Source organism: Sciurus carolinensis, chromosome 5 (assembly GCF_902686445.1).
Source record: "Sciurus carolinensis chromosome 5, mSciCar1.2, whole genome shotgun sequence".
Lineage (NCBI taxonomy): Eukaryota > Metazoa > Chordata > Mammalia > Rodentia > Sciuridae > Sciurus > Sciurus carolinensis.
In genome coordinates this window covers 53,946,252-53,972,921 of record NC_062217.1, presented here as the reverse complement: position 1 = coordinate 53,972,921, position 26,670 = coordinate 53,946,252, and the positions used below count along the sequence as shown (strand labels likewise).

Sequence of the window (26,670 nt, the reverse complement as noted above, 5' to 3'; positions counted from 1 at the left end):
GATGTAGACTTAGAATCTGTGAGCTCCATTGCAGAAGCTCGAAAACAGGTTATTACAGGAACTGGAAGGGAATTAGAAAACTATCTGATTCAATCCTTTCATTTTAGGGATAAGGAGACTGAGTAGCATCAAAACTGAACACAACATTCCAGGCGTGATCTAACCAAGTGCCTTGCCCAAGGTCACACAACTGTTCAATAGTGGTATTAGTTCCCCTGATTCCTGTGTGGTGCCTTTTGTCTACATCATGAAGATAAACTACACAATTTTGCCTAAAATGGCACTGCACTCGGGTTCTAGTACCATGTGAAAGTGAGTGACATTGATGAGGTGGTTGGAACAGTCTATTTGGGAGTAGAAAATGCCCGTCCCTGAGGCTATGCAGTCATCCTCTCAGTAATCTTTGGGCAAATGGATAAGTGTGGTCTGTCTCTGTAGAGCCCACAAGATAGAGCCTTCTCACATGTAATTCTGTAGAGGCAAGGTCGACTGATTAATTGAACTCAAAGTCTTGGTTGAAGATGTTCACAGAGTGATTTTGTGGCTGAATCTGTAGTCATAGATGAACACAAATGTCAAGTGGATCCTAAGTGAGCAAGAATGTAAAAGATAGATCTGTGGAATCTTCTAGAAGGCTGCGGGTTACATTGTCTCTGCTATCTTCTCAGGAACATGCTAAGTAGTTTTAATATTAATATTTTAGAATTTGTTACTGAGAGGCTGTTTGGGATTCTTCTCGAAGGATCCAGCTTGCTCACTATAGCTGAGTAACTGCTGAGCACCTCTCTTCCACCCAGACTTAGCTCTGTATGAGTTGGTACCAAGAGAGCCTTGTTTCTTGAGTAGTCATTTAGGGAAGTGCTCCTCAAACACAAAGGTACTCATAAATGACCAGGTATCTTGTCATAATGCAGATTTGAATTCAGTGGGTCTGGAGTAAGGTCCAAGACTACACCTTTCAAACAAGCTTCCAGAGGAAGCTGTTGGCACATGGATTACTCTTTGAGTAACAAGGCCAAGTTCTAGTGGAACCTTCAGTCTGGTATGGGAAGAGGCTGGTGAAGTTCACTTATGCAGGTTGTTCTCTAATCCAAACAAAAGAGTGGTTAGCCAGGACCTTTCTGGGCCCAGAGGAAATATTAAAGCACTAGCATTGAACATGAATCTTTGCACCTAAGCCTTCTTTAATCAAATCTGCAATATTTGTGGGTGGGACTGTTTGCTTGCACAAACACCCTGCACTTGCCCACAGTAATTAGGTAATTGAATTGCAAACAGTAATTAGCTGCCTAACTGCTTGCTTGTTCATGCAGGTATCCAATTTGTTTTTGAAATGTGGGCTTCTACTGGTGAAAATGGAAGCTGCCATTAAAAACTGCAGACAATTAAGAAGGCCTATTGACAACCTGGCTGAGCGAGTGGCTGGTACTTACTCTCTCTCTCTCTCTCTATATATATATATTCCCTATTTCAGCTACCGTGATTATATTTTCTTTGTGGCTCAGAGAATCTCAGTTCAATCATGCCACTTGCAAAAAATGAGAGTTAGTATTGGACTCCTGTTTTCGTGTCTTTGGAATAAAATTAAAAATTAAGTGCTGTGCTATGGAGTGACAGCTGGTCTGCTGCTTCTGCTGTGAACTGACAAGCTTGCTCATTTCCTGAGAGTGTGTCTTTGTGCTACCCATTGTGAAAACAGGTGAGAGTTTCTGATGCTGCCTCTCCCATGCTAGTGGAATGTGGGCTGCAAACATGGCTGAACAGTGCAGTTCTCTTTTATTCCATGATAATTTTCACAACAAGGAGCAAAACAGCTAGAAATCAGAAACATCAGTTTCTCTGACAAGTAAATTTATGTCCAAAGTTCCCAAGAACCTTTAGTAAGGCTGTTACACAGTTTCCTCCTATTCTTTAGGACTGTTAATTCTCTTAAATTATGTCTTAAAGTCTCCTCTTCCTACTTCCTTCAAATGTGTAAGCTCCTGATTCTCCTGTCTCCCTGGCTGTGGGTCCAGAGCACCAGCAGCAAGCTCTGGGGAGGTCAGTACATCCATCTCATTCACATCACGCCCTGAGGCTCTTCTGAAGCCTCTTTTAAGGGATGACCTTGAACCTCCTGACCTACAAAACTGTTCAGCTGAGTTGTCCCATCCTTTCTAACAGTTGGAAATCTTTAGAACACACAAGCATCTTGAGTGAGAATCAATGGTGAGTTCTTATTAGCATAAAACAATCTTTATAAATTATATGATAGTGTTTATTTGTTAATCCTGCCTGCTGAGTCCTGAATCTTTTAAGTTCTTTCACATAACAATAGTTCTGACTTGATTTTAACCTAAGGGTTAATTTTTTAGAAGAAAAAAGCATCTTGCTAAATCTCCCTCCTCTCTGGCTCTCTCTTCCCCCCTCTCTCTCTCCTTCCTCTCTTTTAAATAATTGGTGCAAAACCATTGTATGAGCTCCAACTTGAAAGGATGACTATACAAGAGAACTTAAAAACATTTAAACTTGATCGTTGAAATTCATTTAGTTTTAGTTTCATTATGAAGTGTATTTATAAGGCTGGTGGTCAAGGCTGTTACTGGAGCTTTCAGAGGTGGAAATAGGAGGTGTCATTAGAAGAGGATAAAAAAGAGACAAAAATCAAGGGCATTTTTTTATATTCAGCATGAAAGAATAAATTGGGATGCAGAAAACTGGTATTTAAAAATAATAAGGGAGCAACACACATGTTACAATGAGAAATTGCAATATCTCTCTGTGAGAGAGAAGTCAGGTGTATACTTTCAAGATTCCCCCCTCCATTTTTAAATAGCAATCTTTGATAAGCATGCTGACAGTCTCTTCAATATTATCTCTTCTATATAAGGGCTGCAAAAACCTAGAGAAGGATTTCTCAGGGAGTTATTGCTTTTTTTTTTTTTTTTTTTCCTGTGTTTCTTTGAAGAGAAGCTCCCCAATGTATAAATGTGACCACAGCATTGATCCTGGTCCTTCCTCTCCATGGCTTCTGCAGTTGTCTTAGTTTGGCCATAATCATCTTTCTACTGGGACAGCAAAGATAATCTCCCACCCATCTTTTTTCTCCTCTGATGCACATCGTCTACACTGTCACCAGAATTATTTCTTTAAAACAAAAATCCTCACAATACTCCAAACATTTCATCATCCCCCAAATATAAACTCTGGGCTGTAGCCCATAAGGCCATTCACAATATGGCTCCTGTCTCTGAAGGCAGATGTCTCAGCAGCCCCTCGGTCATGCCTCCAGTACCTGTGTCACACTAAACCTTTCAGTATTCCCTAGGTGTCATTCTCCATATACTATGTCACTTGGTCCAGGGGATGGGGAATCAGATTGGGGTAAATCAGGAACCAGAGGCAGCGGATGGTCAAAAGCTTCAGATAGGAATGGAAGAACTTGTGAACAGATAATTGGGAGTGATTGTACTTTAATCCCTTCAAAGGTTTATTGAGTAGAAAGAACACTTGTCTAAATAAGCTCAGTGCACGGTAGTTATCCATATCACATTGCTTTATAACCAACATTCAAGGAATTATATTAGCCTCTGGGCTACGGAGCATATGGAAGTCCAGATGGGTGTAGGATTTTTTTCCCTTTTCATTTTGTTCCACTTGTGCTGACGGTATCAGATTTTCCATCTCCAGAGTCATTGCTTGTACTTGTAAACGGTTGAGTTTGGTGGAAGAGTGATGGGCAAAGGCAGAGATGTGTTTCCTGAAGAGAGGCCAAAGTTCACCTTCCTTCCTACTGTTTAGCAATAGACGAGTGGTGAAATCATCTCTCCAACAGGAAAAATTCAAGATTTGGTGCTCTTCAGGAGAGACTCAGTTTATAACATCTTTAGCTTCATGTAACTGAACACATTATTTAGTTAATTTTTCCCTTTAGATAAGCTATAATACAAGGATAAGAGTGCTGTTTTGAAAACAGCATACAAACTTTCCTTGGACTGCTTATTCACCTTCCTCTGCCTTGGTGTTCCATGGGGTGGGGCAGGGACCCTTGGTTTTCTAATAAAGAGGAATGACCTTCATTTTCTGGAAGCAGTCAGAGGTGCCTCTTAAGTTGTGTGATGTCTCTAGTGCCTGCTACATGCTTTGTTTTTGTATTCTTGGCAAATGAGGGGAGGGGAGGAATCTTTATACCGGAAATAGGGCTGTGCAGATACAAACTTTATATTTGCAAAGTCCACAACGGGGACATACATTTTCTCCTTTCAGCCACACAATGTAAGTGAGCACGTGTTCACTCACCAATAAAGAGGATACTGGGTTTGGGTCACCTCACGAGAAATTTAATGAAATGGATCATATCAGATACTTAATTAGAAGAAACAAAAATTACTCTGCACAATGTAAAATATAAAAAGCACCATTACTTCGGGACATGTATTCTTACTGCCAGCTGCTATCTGGGAAAGGTCCTTTCCTGATTGGGATTCAGAAAAATCAAACCAAAGGCAAATTCAATCAATGGAAAGTCAATCATTTTCAGAATTATCTCCTTTAGCTTGATAAAAACGCATTATAACTAGACTGTATTGAGCAATGGGGAAAAAATGAAATACCCATGATTGATGATAAGATCAAACTGCTTTTCTCCTAGCTAGAATGGGCAGAAAATCTGAAACAGATTACTCAGAAGAGCCAGAGGCAGTGATTTGGAAATTATACCACATGGCTCACTCTGACCAGGCCTGAACTCCACTTGGGGAGAAGGCACATTTGCTCACTCAACAGGTTCTAACTGAACAATTGCTGGGTATCCACTACCAAGCTGGGAACTGGCAAAATCTGGTGAGTATGCAAATCCCTGATTTTACAGGGGCCACTATCTGGTGCAAACAAGAATGAGCAAGATGGCAGCCAACACACAGATGGATATGCTATTCAAACTCAAAAATCTGTGAGCGTATCCCATGTTCTGGTGTGAGGTTTCTAAAGCTTTGATTCTTATGTGATTTGCATAGTCATCTCCCCTCTGTTCCCAGAGTGGAAGGGAGGGGCTGACAACCTTCCTGTGCTAAAGGGTTGTAATCCATGTGTTGCTCATTCTTCCTCCATTCAGGCAGATCACAAAGTTGGAACTTTTACAATTGAGCAAGACAAAGCTTCCCTTCATCCTTCAAGCCAGAAGAACATGAAGAACTTTTATGAACAGGAAAGTCATGACTAACAGAGCTATCAGTTCACTCCCACCTTGCTTGCTATTAAGGGCTGAATTTTGTCCTTTTCCCAAATTCCTGTATGGAAACTCTAACCTCCAGCATCTCATGATGAGACTGTTTTGAAGACAGGGACATTAAAGAAGTAATTATGTCAAATGTGGCTGTTGGCTTGGGTCCTGTCCCAATCAACTAGTGTGCTGTTGTGAAGATTGGCACACAGAGAGCTACTGGGGATGTACACGTGGAGGAAGGACCATGTGAGGACGCAGACAGAAATGGTCATCTGCAAGTTAAGGGGAGATGTCCATAACAGATGGTTCTTTATGACCTTTTGAGGAAACTCACTGCAGGCTCCATGATCTTGTACCTTTGACCTCCAAATCCATGACAAAATAAGTTTCTGTCATTTAAGTCACTCAGTCTGTAGTCTTTTGTTATGGCAACCCAAGCAAACTAATATACATATCTTTGCATCTTTTGAATATTCTGTGATCCAATAACCCAATGGATTAACATTGAAACATAGAGGAACCTTACATCTCCCTACTTCCCATCGAGACAAGAAAGGTATTTGGTTTATTCTACCATTTCCCACAACCTTCAGATTGGATACCTTATGAACATTATATTTACTCTTTGGTAATTTCCTGAGTCCATGGAGGTACTATTAACTTTGTTTCACATGGATTGAGTTCTTTTAAAGTAGAACCTAGAAAAATCTCCCAATATTAAATATTTTAATATTAAAATGCTTGAAGAGAGGGCTCAGAAATAAATGACCACTTCAGATCTGTTCTGGCTCAGTGATCCACAAGCATACCTTGAAAGGACTTTGATCTTCCCCAAGGCTTATATAAATTCAAAGTAGTTAGCATTTCTAAAATATCATCTGTGATTTAAATTTTTTTGCTATTGAATGAGGTTGAAAATCACATAGATAATATTTAATAATCAGGAGATTGACATGTAAATCACCATTGTTTGAAAAAGCTCACTGATGCAAAGATGTAATTTTCTCTTTCCTCCCCAAACCAGTAAGAAAGCAAATAACAACCTTCTTGTAGTCCTGTGGTTAATAGATTGAAGATTTGTGTTGGGAGATATTAGAAATGCTTTTTTTCTGGAGCTTTCTGGTTGATAAAGTGTTAGATAAAGCAGGCTTTTTACTGAAATTCATTTCCTCTGCTTAATGACTAATTGCAGTGAAATAGACATGACTTCAAAATCATGTCTTTTCTATTTGCATTTTTTCCTTCTGATTCTTCGATTTAAAATTCCAGTTGTGCTAGAAATCATGATATGTCTAACACTTTTTGAAAATTATATAGATCAAAAGAGAAAGCATGTTCATAAAAAGCTTTGATAGTCTCCTTCTAATAAACCCCCTTTTAGACATTTTTAATTTATACAGAAAAGTAATGTTCAGTTGGGAAATGCTCAGATATTGTGCTTTAAAGCCTCAATTTATGTGATCAGCTTGATCCACATGGTGCACATTATCCCTAACTTGTTGGCAGAGGGAAAAATTTAGCTTGATAATATTTTCAATCCTTCATGAAAAAAAATATGCTTATTAAGAAGCTGGGAGGTGATTCTGGGTTGCTCCTAGCCGAGGTACGTAGCCCAGTGGATGCAGAATTACTCTGGGTCCACTAAGCAGACCTTTGCCTGTCCAATTTTCTGTTGCCTTGTTTCCTGAGAGATTACTAATCCCTTTCTTATTTTACAGCCAAATCCAATAGCAACAGAAGACAACATCTGTGTTCAATAGGTATATTTTTGCCAGCTCGCATTAAATAATTCATTATGGATGTTTGTAGGGCTGAAATTAGCCTTTATTAAATATAGAAGCAGGCATCATCGCATTCCCTGATGAGAGCAATCAACCCCTTTAATGATTCCTCTCTTTAAGTGGTATTGTCAGGACTTTTAATTTTTTTAAAAAACATTTTGTATCTACCAACTGTTATGGGTTGAATTGTGACCCTTTAAGAGATGTTGGAGTCCTAATCTCTGGTACCTTCGAATGTGATCTTCTTTGGAAATAGAGTCTTTGTGATGAGGTGCTTGGGGGAGACCCTACTCTAATCTGACTCATGTCCTTATAAAAAGGGGAAATTTGGACACAGGCACAGACATGCACAAAGGGAAGTCAAGGAGAATGCTACCCACAAATCCGAACCACCAGAAGCTGGAGGTGTGGAGGGGGAAAGGAAGAAAGGGGAAGAGAAGGTGGGGAAGGGGAGGGGAGGAGCTTGCATGTCAATCTCCAAAGAATGAGAGGAGAGAGAGAGTGATGAGTAGATGCTCTCACAGCCCTCGGGAGCTCTGAAGACTCCCAGACCCCACAACTTTAAGCCAATGACTTTCTGTTTTTAAGACCCTCAGTTTGTGCTACTGTGTTATAGCAAACCCAGGAAATGAACAGCAAATCTTTTTGAAGTCTTTCTATGGATTACGTGTGCACCTGTGTTAAATAACCACCTCACTTAAAATTGTACCCCAGGTATTTCCTGTCTCCTTCTATTTTCCTTTCCTTCTTACCCACTTATTGTTGTTTAACACACACTATATTTTACTTACTTATTTTATTTATTTATAGTTTTGGTCATCTTTTCCCCTCCCTGGAACATGAGCTCCTTAAGGTCAGGGACTGGGGACTGCTTAACGAGCTCCTCCAGCAGCATATACGATACTCAGATATTTGCAAAATGACCGAATAAATTTCTTCCTTTTCTTTGTCACCAAATTTCATTCCACATAAAGCTCAACACCCATGGTACTCTGAAAACAGCAGGTCCACAAAGACCCACGCAGAGAAAGGAAGAAGGAGGAGGAAGAGCAGCAAATAAGATGCTGAAAAATGTTCTGATCTCTTGTATTTGAAGTTGCAAGTAGTACAGAGTAAGATTACCATTCTTTTGCTCTCTCTCTCTCTCTCTGTTTCTGGTTGCCATGAGGTAAGTAGCTTTCCACCACGAGTCTTCCCCACCATGATGTTCTGTTTTACCACAGGCCCAGAAACAGAACCAAATGACCATAAGCTGAAACCTTAGCCAAGGAGAAGAAGAAAGTAAAAGATGCTGTTAAGATGGTCCAAAAGGGTCTGTGTGGTTCTGGACAAGGAGATGATCATCTCAATGAAGGCTGTGAGTTAGCTCTGTGTATTCAAAGCACATGTGAAACTTGTGCTCATGGGGATGAAGAACCAGCTTGTGGTTCTGCCAGTATTCTTCCGAAGAGCACTGAATAATGAAGGCCATGCAGAACCTCATGAAGAGCCCAGCAATCCAGTGTGGGAACTGTTCTAAGAAACAATGAAGACTGGGATCATTAGGGAGAACTTTTGAAAGCATGAGTGACCAGGAAGAAATGAAAAAGTTCAATGCAAATTGGTCAAATTTTACTTGAAATTAAAGCAGGGGCCTTGGACAAAGCACCAACTTAAGTAACCAATGCCATTCCTGATCTCCAACCTCTAGGAGTAAAGGCTGCCTCAGAAGATGAAGAGGAGGAAGAAGCCCGGAAGTCATGTAGTTCTGGCTACCACACTCTACAGCTAGGGTTGTCCAGCTGGGCCCTAAGGCTCCCTACAAGGTCCACCACATGTATCTCTTGTTCTACACCTTTGTTGTGTGGTATTTGGAGAAAGTTCTGTTCCAATATCTCTTCACTCTCTGCAAGATTTGCAGATCTCAAAGAGATTGTTCTTATGAAAAGGTATGGTACATCATCATTTTCAGGAATACAAACAGCAGAAGTATCTTCTTGGGGAAAGGGTGATGGAATCTACTTTCTTGTGAAGCAATTCTGAGAATAGAGTTAATTGTCTGAATGTTCAGGACCCTGTGTGTTTGTGTGTGTGTGTGTGTGTGTGTGTGTGTGTGTGTAAAATGCTACATAAATGGATTTTAATAAAAGACTGCCTCACAAAGAGCTTATTATACTTTAGGAAAGATCTTTGCATCTTTTATTTTTATTCATCCCTATCCTTTGGTGTCAGCCCATTCCAAGTCCATGAGATTTCTCTAATTTTTGAGTAATCTTTATTTCCTAAAGGACAGCACAGCAATTTTGCATATCCATATTTTAGCTGAAATCTCTGATTTTTGATTAACTGCTGACAGAGAAAAGTCATGGATGTATAAATGCTTGGGTTCAGATTTTCATTCAGTACACTTCAATAGGCATCATGCATGAGTGGATGAGTCATCAAGACTCACAGGAAGGTTCTGAGAGGGTGTGCATGACTTTGAAATTACTGTCTCAAGGGAAAACAAGTAATGCTCCATAGAACTGACCATTCTGGGCAAGAGAATTCTATTATTTGCAAGAGGTAATGGTGCCCAGGGGGAACCCCTCTTTCTTAACCTCTTCTAACCTAGAACAGTATGGCATTCCAAGAGTTTTGTTTGTTTCGTATTATTTGTTATATCAGTTAATCTCGGTATTAGCTCAATACAATTACTACCTTGATCATCATGTTTTTATGTTGCTTAAATTTAAATTTATTATTCACTTGTGTGTTATATTTCCAATACCAGAGCAGAGAAGAACGATGGTTTGGAATTGGAAAAGTTATACCTTGTGCTATGCGTATGGCCTTGGGCAGATTATTTAGCCTTTTGTAGTCTGTGGAAAAAAATAGCCCATAGCTAATCCTACAGAATTACTGTTTAGAGAAAAAAAACAAAGTAATGCCCTCAAACATGATAGGCATTCTGCAAATGGCGCAGATTACTATTTCCCTGTAGGCTGGCGATTCTGATACAGCATTTACTTAACCTATAGATCTGGGCTGCTCTGTTGTCAGCAGAATTATTAACAGTGGAGTCTTTCCCCACAGGCGTGGGTAGTGAGGGCAGCCTTTGATGCAATTTGACTCTTCCACATTATAGATCTGATGTGATATTCTGCAGGATATTTAGGTTGCAGGTGCCCAAAGAAGGGAGGATATATGTGAGTGCCCAGAAAGAACCTTGAGGACTCTCTGATAAAGTCCTCCACTAAATCCCACATGAAAAAGTCCCCAGTGACCCAAATCTTGCTTTGATGGTTGCTGTGATTGTTCCCAACCTACCAGGAGGTTTGTGAGTTCACTGCTAGTTCACTCAGGCAGAAATGCTGAGTATGTCCTTGAGTAACAATCCCACCTGTTTTTCAGGAATCACACTAACTCCCAAATCCACTGAGGTGATGTGGATGCTCATTAGAGTATTTCACCAGCACACAGAAAAAAAAAATGAAATCAACTTGAAAGATAATTTATGAGCAATCTCTTTCATTTTGAAAATATGCCAGCAAGCCTAGCAGAAGCCACTCAGGTTTTTATGGATTTTTTGTTATTGTTGTTTGTCATTTTGGTACGATAACCACCTGTAGTCATTAACACTCCCTATTTCTACTAGAGGATCTCAAACATCTGCTGCTGCAGCCAAAATGTCCCTCAACAGAATGAAAGTTTATGTCCCTGAAATGGGAATTTCATATCCCATTGTTGGAATTATGCACATGCCTTAAGTCTGCATTCTGCTGATTCTTGATAGTAGTTCTGCATTCCTGAAGCGATTGGTACCACCCTATTCATTCTTACAACTGGTGCTGTTGTTTTTTAGATAGTCTCATAAGTGTTTTATCTTTCATGCTGGATTTCAGGCTCACTGAGGGCAAATAGGAAGTTTCTTAGAATTTTATGAATCATCATGCGTCTAGCAAAGTGGGGCTCAGGAAATGCTTACTGAATGCATTTTGCATGCAGTTCGGTAAATGTAATAATACTACACAGTCAACAGATTCAGGGGAATGGAAGGATGGGGGAGAGGAAACTAAAATAAATCACTTTGATTGTTTCTTTCACTGAAATGATTTTATGTAATCATAAAGTTGAATATCCCAAATTATCCTGACAACTTGAAATAACCATATTTACCATAAAGGGTGAAAACTCTGTTTGTATATGTTGGGTAATTTTGTCTTCTGCCCTACACATGGTTTCTGAAACTAAAAGTTGCTAGACTGAATTTTCCCTGAAAGTGGTTTATCCTGGAAATCCTTTTCTCCTAAGCACGACTCTGGGTATTAAATAGCCAGCGCAGCTCATCAGTCTCGTCCGCGGTAAATTATCCTGAGAGATCACCATATTGAGGCTCAAAGGTTTTAAAGATATTAACATTCTAGTATGATGCTATTTTTTTTTTTTACTGGAAAGAAGCTGATGTAATTTGACCTTAAAATATGAAAATGTGATCTTCCATTTAGACCAGAGGCTCTGTATCTCACGGACCACATTTCCTGTAAATACTCTGTGTGTGTTCTACAGAATGTAGTTTTCACGGTTCCTAAGTGAAACTTGAACCATGCATGCTCAGAAATGTTGTTTTGCTTTCAAGAATTTTGTGATGTCTTTACAATAATTTACAAGTATAAGCAATTGTTTGAATATAATATAACATTCAGGTGGCAGGCATTTTGTTCTGTTTGAGGGGGGCAGTGAGAGTTATTTTGACTATAGAATAAACATTTTCATCTTGTTTAGCTACATATTATTATTTTAAATGGTGAATATTATGCTTGTGCATTTATTAGACAAAGAAATGTATAATATTACACTTGAAGTCTATATAAAGTCCACACATAGCTCTGTGGGTTCTTTGGTAGGTTGGAGTCACTGTCTTGGTCTGGACATTGACTTTGCCTAAGCTCATCACAGGCAATTTCTAAATGGAGGCCAGATTAAAGTGAGGGAATCAAAACGTACTGTTTTTCATAATTTAAGACATAAGTGCATGTGATTTGCACAGTTGTAGACAATGCTGATCAAAGCCCCATCTTAGACCTTTCAGAATAGCTTCCCTGGCATCTTATTGAGCTCAGAAAAAAAATCCAAATTAATCCAGAGAAGGAAAAAAATCTTTCTAATATTAGGTCATTAGAAATGGAAGATGGAGATATACAGCATTCCTTTCCTGCAAGCTCAGTATTCTGGATAATATTTGCCTATGTTCAGAAAAGCAGTAAATAAATGAGAAAAAGAAATTATAGTGAACATGGCCTTTTTGAATTATTTACCTTATGCTCAAGGTCAGGGAATGAATATGTATATGTATGTGTGTGCCCATGCATATGTGTGAGGTATGTATATGATGTTATATGTGTGATTCATGATGGTGTGCATGCATGCGTGTGTGTGGAAAGGCCTAGGTGTGTGGCATCTAGTTGTGGGGCATTGTGTGGCATGTTTGAATGCACACAATGTGTGTGTGATATATGTGGGATGTAAGTGCACGTGGTATCTGTACGAGTGTGAATACATGGTATGTATGTGTCTGTGTGGGGCATATGGGCAGATATAGTCCATGTGTGATACATGTGTGTGCATATGTGTATGTTACACATAGTTACATGCATGTATTGGGGGTGTGTTGTATGCAAGTTTATACGTACTGTTTTCTGTGTGCGATTTTTGTGCAGTATGTATATGTTTGGAGGTTTACTTGTAAATATGTTTTCAATAAAAGAACAGTGCCTCCAACATTTATCCCCTCTAATCTACACTCTTTGCTCCAGAGTTATCTTTCTAAAAACTCTTTTTGAGCATAGTTTATCCCTTCTTTAAAAAAAAAAAAAAAAAAAGGAAAGGTCCTCAAAGCCTGCAGAAGACAATTGATGGTCCTTCTCCACCTGCACTTCACTTCCATCCAATGGGAATTAGTTGTCTGGTCCTTGCCACTGCTCCTTACTTTCATATGCAGTCTCCAGGGAGGTAGGTGGTGTGGGAGGAGAATGCAGAAACACAGGCCTGGAAGTCAGGTCACTTGGGTCATCTCTGCCATTTACTAGCTGCTTGACTTTGGACTAGGTCCTTGACCTCGCTGAAGCTGACTTTCCCCATTCATACAGTGGGGATAATAACTGTGCCTCTCTTCATTAGGGAATAAGGATGTCATTGTGAAGGTGCAGCAAGTTCGTATACGTAAAGCACTTACAGTAGTGCCAGGCAACATGTGCCTGCTGTGTAGGACTTACCTACTCTTTACATCACCTCGGGGAACCATGTCCTGGTCCCTCTGTATACATCAAAATCCTTCCTGGTCCAGCTTAGCTGTCATCATTGAAGTCAACTACCATATTTGAACTTAGAAATCTTCCTAGGTCAGTGGTTGAGCACTTGGATGAGGAATCAGGTAGGTAGGTAGGTAGGTAGGTAGGTAGGGTCCAATGCAAGCTCTGCCCTTTCAAGGCCTTTTCAAGTGTAGCTTTGTTACCGGTGAACTGGAGACTGTGAACTGATGTATGGGCATTGTACTGTGGAGTGTTCTCTTTCCTCCACTGGATTCCTTGCATTTTGTTTCCTCTGGACAGTTGCCTGCATTTATCTGCGTTGCGTCACCTTTAAGTTGGTGTCATCTAGACTGCATCATTTCCTCTCCCTCCATTGCCTAGCACAGTGCCATGTTCAGAACATGCCCTCAAAACAAATTCATGGAGTAAATAAACAATGAAAGAGAAGTCAGAAAGTGAATTGTGGGCTTCCGGAGTCTAAAAGCCATTACTGTAAAAATATACAATTATATTGATAAACATTCAAAGAGCTGCCTTTAAAAGTTTTCATAGCTCAAAGATACCCTGAAATCTTTGGAAGGCAAAAAAGACTCTTAAGAACCTACTTTAATTTGTTTTCATCCCCTATTTCTTTTGTTGTCATGTGGTGAGAAAGGCTGATTCTCAGGGTCATTGCAAATTGATTTTGTGCTGTGCACTTAAAAGAACTGAAGTAGGTTCTTAGAGTTTTGTTCACTATTATTGCTCCTAAGGATTCTCATTCTGATCATTGATTTAATTTTTTCTTTTGGTAATAGCTTTTTGAACCACCAAAAAAAAAAAAAAAGCACTATTTTAGCAAAAAATGTTAGACATGTGTATAATTGGTGTAGGATTTCATTTTGGTGTTGTAAAATATATGTGTAGAAATACCATAATTCATATGATTCTGGTAGCTATGTTTTCAAATGCCATTAAGGTCTTTAGATAATTCATTGTATAAAATTTTATGATTGGTTGGTGCAGTCAAAATGTAGAAGGTAAGAAGGAATATGTGTGAAGTATATTTTCTCATTTCGTTATTTGTTTACCTTGAAGAAGGTTTTTAAAAACTGATATTTCTTTCTTAATTTTTCTCATTGTACTGAAGAGGGCTTTCAGATTGCCTAACAGTTTATAGCAGAATCCAACAATTGCTTTTGTAAATATCAGAACTGGGTCCAGAGGGACCCAATCTTTAGTAGCCTGAGTTGGTCACTGGGAGATTGATTTTATGAATTGGTATTCAAAGTGTTTCTTGTCTTGATAGAACGAAGCTTTCCCCCTACCTGAATAGGGCTCTGCAGTCCACCATTTTCTCAGATTCTTCAGCTGTTTCCTCAGATAATATTCTGCTGGGATCCTGTGTCTAACCATCCTAGAAAAGAGTAATAAATAGACTGCTTGCCCTTTGCTGTGGTTTTAGTCAGCACCTTGGAGAGTAGAGGTTAAACCACAAAAAAGGAAGTGATGGAAAATAAAAAGGGAAATTTTGCAAGGTGATAAAAAAATGCATTCCAATTATAATTGGGAGATGTATACAAATGCTCCATTGATGAAATGACTTTCCTTACTGTGTGAAAATTAAAGAATCTCTGGACCCAAACCCCTTTAATACCCCCAAACAAGACTTCTACCACAGCAGGAAGTCAATTATCTCCATGGCAACCCAAACAAATAGTGAATATTGCCTTAGCAGACAAGATGGATGAAAGGTGCATCTAAAATTAATTTATGTCTTGGGATCAGACACTTGAGATGAGAGAACTGGTCCATAAAGTACCCAGGAGAAGCCATTAAAGGAGAAACAAAATAAGTCCCTTGTTGAGTTCCCCAGAGAGCAGTGGTTGAAACATATAAATCCTGTTTGCCTCTTCCTTTAAGGGTGAAAGTTGTCAATATGTCCCCATTTACATGGCCACTTTGATGATGGCCCCCTGTAAATCTCAAGCCTGCCAAAGAATGTTTATTAAGAAGTGCCTTCAAGAGTGATCTCTTAATCCATCCTCTTGTACAGTTGGAAACTTTCTTTTTATTATTATATACATCAATTCTGAGATGCAGATATGCCCCCAAAGACTAAAGTTCAGAAGATTTCCAGTCTATAAAAATCTTGCATTAAAAAAAAAAAAAAAAAAAACAGGAAGAAAGGAAAACGATAACTCACTCACACACAGAATAACTCACAGAACCCTCAGAAGCAACCATGGAGCTGTAAATTTTTCATTAAGTATAGAAATTAAAAACACTAATTAAACCACTGTTTGGAAAATAACTCCAACTATTAAAAGGAACTTTTTGATGGGGGAAAAAAAAAAGGCTCTGCTTTTTTGTGCCTGGAGATGTGGCTTTTGAAGTTGGGATATTCTGACAGAGAGCCTGCTCTGTGGCAGAGCCTGTTTCCTACCCTAAATAAGAAGACAGTGGGTCCTGAAGGCTGAGCAGGGTGCAGACCCCAACTGCTCCTTGTTAGGGCAGAGCTGTTCGTTTTAGACTGGAATCACTATTAATGATGCTTTACCTGACTCAGACTTCCTGTCTGCATAGGTTCCACTTCATTCCCCTCAACCCCCTTTTCCAAGATCACAGTTTCTTCTTCCACAAGCAATGTTTAGTCAGTTGCACAGTCCAGTTATTTCTTTCTTCCTGGGATCTCTCACTCATTTCCCGTTCTTATTAACCTTGCTATTGCACAACAGGATGGTTATAAATGCCCCCTAATTTACCTGGCTGTCTTCTTGCCCTCCTCACTCCCGTCTTTCCTGTACATTAGTTGGATTCATTTTCCCCGAAGATCATTTTAATTTTTCACCCTTTCACTCAAAAACATAATGATTTCCCGTTGCTTGTAGAAGAAAGCCCAAATTCCTCTAGGTGGTATTTATGGTTTTCCACCAGCTGACCTTATCTGTGCTCTAATATATCTCTCCACCACTTGTTCCCATGAATCCATCATTCTAATCATTATCACTTACCACAAATGCCTTCCACTTTCCTATGTGTCCTTTATTCCTCAAATTCTTATTGCTTATCTGGAAGAAATTCCTCATGGCTTTTAACTGTTCTCCCCAACACAAAGAGTTTACATCTTTTTAAAATCCAACTCAAATTTACCTCAATGAATGGATGCTAACACCCTGCTTGCAAAATCTCCTTTGCTTCTGAATTCCAGTAGTACTTAATATCTGTAGTAGGCAGAGTGACTTACAAAGATGTCTATGCCCTAAATCCTGGAAACTGTGATTGCTATGTTATAGGATAATGGGGAATTTGCAGGAATAATTAAGGCTATGCTATAAGTTTTAAAATAGGGAGGTTATCCTGGATTATCTCCCCATTTATATACTCAATCACATGAGCGCTTAAACCAGAGAACTTTTTTGGCTGCAGTCAGAGACATGTGGCTGAAGAGGAGACAGGAGGGATTCAGCCAAAAGGAAAGTTAGAGAGATTTTAAGTGTGAGAAGGATGGATGTTGGTGGTTTGCAAGGCAGGGACCCACATGTAGGCCTCTAGGAGCTAAAGTTGGACCCTAGCCAACTACCAACAAGAGAGTCCTTAGTCCTTCAATTGCAAGGAATTTAATTTTATCAACAAAGTGGATGAACTTGGAAGTGGATTTCTTCCCAGTCACTCTGCTAACAGCTTGACCTTGATTTTGCTTTTGTGAATCCTGAAACAGAAAACCAGCCAAGTCCAACTAAACTTCTGACCTATAGTACTGTGAGATAAAACATTTGTATTGCTTTAAATCACTAAAGTTCTGACTATAGAAAGCTGATACAATATCCTTACCATACATTTTGCCAAGTTTGATATTCAAGAGACTTGCATTTAGAATTTGACTCTTTGAACCTGAATTCTACTTCAATATTCACAAACTGCATGACCTTGGGAAATTAATCTTTTTATGTTACAGTTTTCTTATCTCTAATAATAAACCTGCTATTATCTCCAGATAACTCATGATTCTAGTGAACATTAAGGCAGATGTTACTTACATATAAAAGCATTATATGTAACAGCTGACATATATTAACTTTTAATAATGTTTTGCCTTATGGTTGTTTGTATTTATAATGTATCTATACAATTAGATTTTATGATCCTGAGATATGACGCGGTGGGTTAAACATGGCTATGAATTCTTCACAGCTCTTCCCATGTAGAAATGAAGCTTATTTCCCCATTACTTGCATCTGGATTTGCCTTTGAGTTTCATTGATCAATAGAACATGATATGTTGCGTGCTGTGGAAGTTTCAAAGGGACTTGTAGATTTGCTTGTGCTTCTTTGGAATGCTTCTCCCATCATGTGAAGAAGCCCAAGATGAAAGACAAAGTAGGGAGAAGTTTGGTCGTCTCTGTCATTTTAGATATCACACCATAGGCCCCAGACATGTAATGGTCTCAGACCATTAAAACATCCATCACCAGTCAAGTTACCGTGTTCAGGTGAGATCAGCAGAAGAACTGCTCTGTCAGTTCACAAAATCTTGAAATACAATAAATTTTTACTTTTAACCTGTTTTGTTCCATTTGTTTCACCTTATTTTGCAGCAATGCATAGTTGATACTTGAGACTATTTTACATTTTTTTGCCTTATCCATTGCTTAGAACATAGTTCAGATCTCTGTGCATTATAAACATGCAAATATTTTTGGTATAATTATTATTCTTTGGTTTTTAATACCTTGATCTGGTTATAAAGAAGCCCAAACACATATTTGCAGACTAATTTCATAATTTGGGTAACCATATACTTCTTCCAAAATTGTGTACTTGGGATGGGTAAGACATAATAGGAAAGGTGTTGCTGACTAAAATAACTGGAAAAATGCTTGAGTAATATATCTTTAACTCCTTAAAGCTGATTTTGTGCAAGTCACCTAACTTCTTGGTTAGTTCATCTGTAATGCAGAAGGCTTGTAACAAAGGAGCTCTCCAGTCTCTTCCAAAACTCCCCATGAAGTCCTTCCCAAAGGCCTGACATAAATAACTGTGGCCAAGGGGCAGGAACTGCTGAGTTCATCCCAAGTTTAAAACTGTTGTCAGGAAGGAAAAGTCTGCTGGTTTGGGGGTAGAAGGCATGACCCAATGGTCACTTACTTAAGAGATTCTGTTTCATGATATGTTTTGTCATTTGTGGGAAGGAAATTAATTGGTGATCTTTGTCTAGCTCCCTGTGTCCATATCATAAAGTACATCACAATTGGCAGATGGCTGGCAGCCTTGGCAGGGACGAGAGGATGTGGAATCATTTTAGGAAAGTGTGGGCCTCTTTTACCTTGCCTAATGGCAGTTTCTTTCGCAGTTATGTTGCAACAACCACATGTCTCAGCAATGTAAGAAGACGATGAAGATTGTTCTGTTTGGCCAATAATGGGAAGTAAAAAGATAATTTTCTTAACCTAATCTAAATAATGTCTAATGCCTCTTAGGAAACAGTTTATGAATACAAATTATTTTTTTAAACATTTATTGCTCTTTCCTAGTAATGTATGCTGCTAATCACAAAAGATTGAAACTGATCTTTCCCTCTCGACAAAGTATACCAGTATCTACTAATGAAGAGTCAATAGTTGTTGGATTACACTGGTGCCAATAATGCAGTGTTCCATCTGCTCTCAGGTCTGAAGATATAGGAAGCTGCTGTCTCTGCCCTTCTCTCTACTCCATTCCCATTTCCTATGGGTGGTTTCTCTGGTCTCCATTCCATCCCTACACATCAGAACCTGTGTTCTTCCTCCCTTCATTCCTCCCTGCTGATCGAAGTCCAGTGACCTGTGTCTGAGAGCAACTGACCTCCCATCTCTGAGTCTAGTTCAAGCTTTTGGAATTTACACCTTATACCTGAACTGGGAAATAAAGATAAACCATTCTTTCAAAGTATCTGTAGCCATAGAAAAAAGTAACATATCTCAAAATTCTTTATCTTCCCTCATGAACAGGGAAGATACCTCCATAGATCAGGGTATAGAAATACTTTTATTATCATTCAGGGAGTCAGAAGCTTCCTGTATCTTTAAACATAAATGATGTTACAGTCATGCACCTTGCACATCGCATATAACTTTTGTCCAGTGTACTTTACATAGCAATCTTATAAATCATTACCAAATATTTTAGAACTTTTTTAAAAAGCAGAATGATAAAAAATGGTCACCAGGTCACCCGAAAAATGTATAGTTTAAAGAGTAGAAAAATTTTGACAGCCATCTCCTCTAAATTAGTAAAAGTTGAGAGACATAGAAAAGCTTGCCATATTCACCTAACTTTAAAGGTACAAATACTAGAAAATACTTTTCAATATTTTTGCAAGTACTTCATTTACTTAATTATTTTTTATTAGAGTTTTATAGTTATACGTAGTAGTTGGGTTCATCCAACATACTCATGTGTGTTTGGAATTTGATTTTAGTTCATGAATTCTCCCTCTTTCCCTCTAGTCCTCTCTCTTCTCCTTGATTCTCCTTCCTCTACTCTACTGGACTTCCTTCAGCTTATCTATTTATATTTGATTGGCTTTTTTTATTTATACATAAAGGTGAAATTCCCTGTGGTATATTTATATATGCACCTAGCATGGCTTTTTTAAGAATTCATTCCACATTGCTTCCCCTTACTCATTCCTCCACTTTGCCTCTTGATCATTTACTTCTACTTTACTGATCTTCCCTTTATCTATGTGGTATTCTATCCTTTTCTCCTCCTTTCCTTTATTTTACTCTAGCTTCTGTATATGAGAGAAAACATTCAACCTTTGACTTTCAAGTTTGGTTTATTCCAGTTAGCATGATCTTATCCATTTCCATCCATTTACCGATAAGTACCATAATTTCATTCTTCTTTGTTACTGTGTAGAACTCCATTGCATATATATACCACAATTTCTTATTCCACTGATCTATTGATGGGCATCTGGGTTGATTCCATAATTTAGCTGTTTTCAAGTACTTTTGCTTCCAGCTACAGTGGAGTACAGAGGTCAGAATTGCCTCCTTCATTAAGTGACTGGAAGACTAGACAAAACATGTGAGCAGTGATGTGTAGCCATGGGAAAATGGTAGAACATGTGATTCTTGAGAGTAGGAGCACAAATGAGGGGAGCACCTGATAGCACAGTTTCAGCCTAGAGATGGTTTTCAGGCTTCAGGGAAAAGCCCCTGGCAGTTCCACTGACCAAAAGAAATTTAGGAAAAGTAGGATCAGGATCAGGACTAGAGTGAGGGGACTGAGCCACTTTCCTTCAGCACAAAATTGGAAGGGATATCAACAAACTGAGATATGAAGATAAATAATATTTCATGTAATTTTTCAAGAAATCAGAATAATGTAATCTGATTCTGCACTTATACGAATATGTCTTTGTTTACCTTACCCTAATCATGGCCCTGTCTGAAATTTTTAATTTTGATGAAGTCCAATTTATTTTTTTTTAATGGTTTCTATTTTTTTCTATCCTGTTCAAGAAATTCTTGCCTATATCAAGTTTTCTATATTATCTTCTAAGAATTTTATTGTTTTTGCTTTTCAACTTGGGAATGGTTGAAAACAAATGAACGTTTTGTATGGCATGAAGGAAAGTCAAGATTCATTTTTATTTCCATACGAGATATCTAGTGGTTTCAGAACCATTCAATGAAATCAATGTGTTTCTTCTTTAAATTATGTTAGAACTTCTGTCGAAAATCACTTATAATGTATCCCATTTGTTTACAATAAAAAAAAGAAAAAAAATCACTTATATATGTTTAAAGGTATTTTGAACTCTATTTTATCTATCATGATTTATTTGTCTGTTACTCTATCATTATCGCATTGTCTTGATTACTATTACTTTGGGGTAAATCTTGAAATCAGATCGTGTAATTATTCTAATTTGTTTTTCAATTTAAAAATTATTTTGGCTACTCTAGGTTCTTTAATTTACTTCCTTTTTTTAGGTCCCTTAATTTGACTACCAAATGTAGAAGAAGATTATTAATTTCTACAGCAGTGAATGTGGCAAGCATCGCTTGAATCTGTAGGTTAGATTTGGACAGAAGGAACATATTAATGTCAAACATGTAGTTTATGAAAATTGTATATTTCCAATTATTTAAACCTTTAATTTCTTTCAACAATGCTTTGTAATTTTAGTATAGAGACTTTACACTTGTTAAAATTAAATTTATTCCTAATTTATCATTTTGATGCTCTTATAAATTGTATTTATTACTTTAAAATTTCATTTTCTAATTTGTTGCTATTATATATAAATAAAATTGAGTTTTTCATGTTGAGCTTTTTTTCCCAAGTGCTAAATTCTCTTTTTAATTCTAATTTTTTATACATTTCTTAAGATGTTAATATACAGAAATCGTATTGTCTGAAAACACATAATTCTACTTCATGTATCTTTTCAAATATTTATTCCCTCTTCTGCTTGCTCTATCTATCTAGCCATTCATCCATTCATCCAATTAATCTCTACCTATCTTTGCAATTCTATCTCCCAATTACAATATTTAGAACCTCCTGGTCCTCTGTTAATTATTTTTTAATTATTCTCTGCTTTTCAGATTAGGCGACATCTCTTTAAATAACTTGAATTTCATTAACTTTCTTCTGCCACATCTCATATGCTGGTAGCTCCATTTTATCATCTTATTACACTGTCCTTTACCTTTGGGAACATATTTTTTCTTAGCTCTTTGAACATATTTATAGCAGCTTCTAACAGTCTTTGTTTGCTAAATATGACATATGGACCATCTTTAGGATGGGTTCTTTTAATAGCTTTTTTACTGAATATGATTCACATTTTCTTGCTTCTATGTAGATTTGATTGTATACCAGTCATTTTGCATAATGCATTGTAGAGATTCTGAAGAATGTTGGTTTTATTTTAAGCTGTTCATAGTTCAATTACTGCCTGATCAACTTGGCACTGTGTCTGCTTAGGCTTAGTTGCATTTTTTGTTAGGGTAGATGTTCAGAAAAACCAAGGTGTTTTCCAGACCTCTCTGACTTGATGAGACTGAACTTTTGAATTCTGTCTTCCTGCAGATTTTGTTACATTTTGTTGACTTTATTGAGTGAGTCTGGAAAAGTACATGGTCCTTACTTCTAAGAAGCAGTCTTTCATTATTTCTGGAGAATATCTAAGGTGTTAACAGCACTTTAACAAGTAGTGCTTAACAATTAACATCTGTTTTCCATGTTGAATACTGTAGCAACTGTGCTTTAGTGAATCTTATTATGCACATAGCATAGCCCTTGGTCAAAGACTTATGAGGAACCCTATCACAAACTTTCAGGGTCTCCTCTCCATGTGACTTCCTCCTTTGAGGTCCTACCCTATAGATTTCAGCTACTTCATCTTTTCCCACTCAGTTGAAATGGACAATCATGTTTGCTTAAACTGGAGCTCACTGCTCGGAGGTCAGGAACTTGCCCCCAGGCAGACAGTTTAGTGATCATGAGGCTCGAAACACAGTTCCTCTTATCAGGGGTCACCGTCTTGCACTGCTTGTGGTCCAATGTCTTAACACCATTGCCTCATACATTTGACTCACTATTATATTTTCTTATGACAGGAGTACTAAGCGCCAGTTACTCCACCAGTGTCGGAAATAATCATCTTTACATAATATTTTTTTCAAGAAGTGCAATATATTTTTATTTATTTATTTATTTATTTTTTATTTTTTATTTTTTACAGACTGCATTTTGATTCATTGTACACAAATGGGGTACATTATTTTGTTTCTCTGGTAGTACATGATGTAGATTCATACCATTCGTATAATCATACATGTACATAGGGTAATGATGTCTGTCTCATTCCACCATTTTTCATACATCTTTACATAATATTAATAAATGGATTCTTTTACATTTATCAGGCATAGTATTTTTTGAACTAAGTCTAGTAGTGTTATTTATATTTTTAGAATTAAGACATAATGTTTGTACATCTTTATAGGGTACAGTATGGTAATTTGATACATTCATAAAATGTGTATTACTCAAATCAGGCTAATAAGCACTTTTATATCCTCAAACATTAATCATTTCTATGATTAATCATTTCTGTGATTTTTTTGTGCTCTTCTTTTCTAGTTATTTTGAAATATATTATAGATTGTTATGACCAATAGTTACCTTACACTGCTATAGAAAGTAGAACTAAATCCTCCTCTCAAACTATATTTTGTTGCCTCTATTTGACTTCCTTCCTTCAGTTCTGTTTTGGGGTCCTATTCAAAAAATCTTTGCCTACACCGATATGTCTTGAATGTTTCTCTTATGTTTTCTTGTAGTAATTTCAAAGGTTCAGGTTTCACATTTAGGTCTTTGACCCATTTTGAGTTGAGTTTTGTACATGGTGAGAGAAAGGAATCCAGTTTCATTCTTCTGTATAGTTAGTTTTAACAGCACCATTTATTAAAGAGACTGCCCTTGTTCCAATATATGTTTTTTACACCTTTGTCAAAAATCATTTAACTGGTGCTCACTTCAGCAGCACATATACTAAAGTTAGAATGACACAGAGAAGATTAACATGGTCCCTGTGCAAGGATGACGTGCAAATTCATGAAGTTTTAGAAACTAAACCCTACTTTTTTTCGGGTTAAAGAAAAAGGAAAAAAAAATCTCAAAACTCAATTGACTGTATGTATGTAGATTAATTTATGGCTTTTCTATTCTGTTTCATTGATTTATGTGTTAATTTTTATACCAATACCATGCTGTTTGGTTAGTATAACTTTGTAGTATATTTTGAAGTCAGATATTGTGATGCCTTGAGCTTTATTTTGTTTTCCACACAGGATTGCCATGACTGTTCTATATGTGGCTCCATATACATTTTAGGATTTTCCCCCCTATTTCTTAAGAAAGTTATTGATATTTTGATGAGGATTGCATTGCATCTATGGATCACTTTGGGTAGTAGGTCATATTAACAATATTAATTCTTCTGATCCATGATCTCAAGATATTATCCAATTTTTTATTATTTTTAAAAATTTCATAAATGTTTTGCAATTTTCATTGTAGAAATCTTTCATCTACTTGGTTAAATTTATTCCTAAGCATTTTATTTTATTTTTGCAGCTATTGTGAATTTTTGGGATTACTTTCTTGATTTCTTTTTCAGCAAGTTCATTATGGGTATGTAAAAATGCTACTTTTATGTTGATTTTGTATCCTGCGACTTGACTGAATTCATTTTTTTAGTTCTAACAGCTTTTTGATGGAGTATTTAGTCTTTCTATGTATAAATTCATGTCATCTGAAAACATGGATAATTTGACTTCTTTCTTTCCAATTTGGATGCTTTTTATTTCTTTCTCTTGCCTAATTGCTCTTGCTAAGACTTCCAATACTATATTAAATAAGAGTAGTGAAAGTGTGTATCCTTGTCTTGTTCCAGATCTTGGAGGTGGGCACAGTACTTTTTAAATCATACATCATTTATATGTATAACTGAAAAACAAAAATATAAGTGAAATGAATTGGAAAAGGCATTTCTAAAACTTCAGATTCTCCTGAATTACTTCAAAGTGTCTGTGCTTGTATTTTTCCAGCTTTGTGCCATTGCAGTTGTTGATGATATGGCATTCCTCAAAAGAGTGATACACTATTGATTCTGTGATTCTCTTTCAGGTTGCTGTCACTTCTGAATTTTGATGTAGATACTTTCAAGGAGTACAAATGTGCGGACAGTGTCACTGTGTTATGACTGCTGCCTGGTCCACTTAATTATAGGATGTCATGGACTGTAAGAAAACATTCAGATTTAAGACATTAAAATGTGGGCAAATGTACATCTTAGTATTTGACTTTTAAACTGCATGCATCTTAGTTTTGAGAAAAATGGAAACAAACTACTAAAAATATTTATTTTATATCATGGAAACAGTATTTAAGATAATTCTATAATTGATTGCCAGTCATTACTGTTGAAACAAACAGTGTATATGATTTAACCCACTGGTAGTTTTTATCAACGTGGTTAATTAGGAGTAAAAGTTAATTATCAAGTGTCAATACAAGGGCTGGGATTGTGACTCAGCAAAGTGGTCGCCTTGAATGTGTGAGACCTGGGTTCGATCCTCAGCACCACATAAAAATAAAATAAAGGTATTGTGTCCCCCTAAAACTAAAATACATTTTAAAAAAAGTGTCAATACAAGAAAAAAATCTGTAAAAAGAAAGACTGTTATCTACCTCCTAACATGAAATCAGGAGAAATGAGTTCTAAACTTGTATATTAACAGCTACATTTTTTGGGTACTTTTAATGTGTTGACATTGTTCTGTGAGCTTTCAGTAGAAAGTTCCTTAACCACACGAGTTGAAAAAATTTCTGGCTTTTTCAATTCCATCTGTAAAGCATACTGACAACCTTATGGCACATTGACAACTTCAGGAAGTAACGAATACGTTGACAGTTCTCCAGAAAGCTGATCACTTTTGCAAGCTGAGGTACATGTTATCAGGTTTAGGGGTGTTTGAACCCAATCTGATTACACCAGTTGCATGTGTTCATAAATGACCTAGTTTTATTAAATATAACACAGTCTGAGGAAATGAGAATTTCATAGAATAAATAAACACTGAGTTGAACAGATTGGAAGGATTAATCAATATTTGGAAAAAATACTGTTGAATTAGGTACAAGTGTGCTAAGGTATGAACGTTTGTGTACCCTAAAATTCATGAGCTGAATCCCAGTCACCAATGTGCTAGTGTTGAGGTTGAGACTAAGGAGTGATTAGGTCATCATGTGGAAGTGATCATGAATGGAATTAGAACACTTATTAAAAATCTCCCAGAAAAACTGTGTAGACACAGTTAGAAGATGCCACCTGTGACTGAGAAAGTGATCCTCACTAGACACAGAATCTGTTGGCTCCCGGGTCTTGAATTTCTCAGTTCCCAGAATTATGAGACTTATCAGTTGTTTATAAGCTAACTGATATTTTGTTGTTAGAAGCCTGTAAAGACTGACAATATGAGAAAACCAATGCAAATTTGGAAATTATAAAAATCTAAAAGAAATCTGCATTTAGACTCATACCTGTCTTTAAATTTTTTTTCCCACCAATTTAAAGGAATGAACCTATATGGGTGTGGTTTATATGAAGATATGACTGGAAACTCAATCAGAGGGCTCATACTCAAAGAAAAGGCTTTAGCCCTACATAGAATATGTGTTTTGAGTTGAAAATAAATAATTTCGTGTTTGTATGTGTTAATGGGTCTCTGCTTACAGCGACATTTGAATATCCTTGCCTTTATTACATTGGGTAAGGGAGCTTCCACTTCTCTCTTACTATATTGCTCTCTTTTTTAAAATTTATTTTTATTGTATATATCTCTCTTATTTTATTGTATATATCTGAGAA

General features: G+C 37.2%; 1 non-coding gene and 1 pseudogene across 1 annotated transcript; both read left to right on the top strand.

The window, feature by feature from the left end:
• Positions 1–1,355: 1,355 nt before the first annotated feature.
• On the top strand, positions 1,356–25,002 carry LOC124985585 (charged multivesicular body protein 3-like; annotated as a pseudogene).
• Positions 23,766–23,872, top strand: LOC124985976 (U6 spliceosomal RNA). Its single transcript, XR_007108909.1, has one exon. It is a non-coding gene; the product is annotated as a U6 spliceosomal RNA (small nuclear RNA).
• Positions 25,003–26,670: the final 1,668 nt, after the last annotated feature.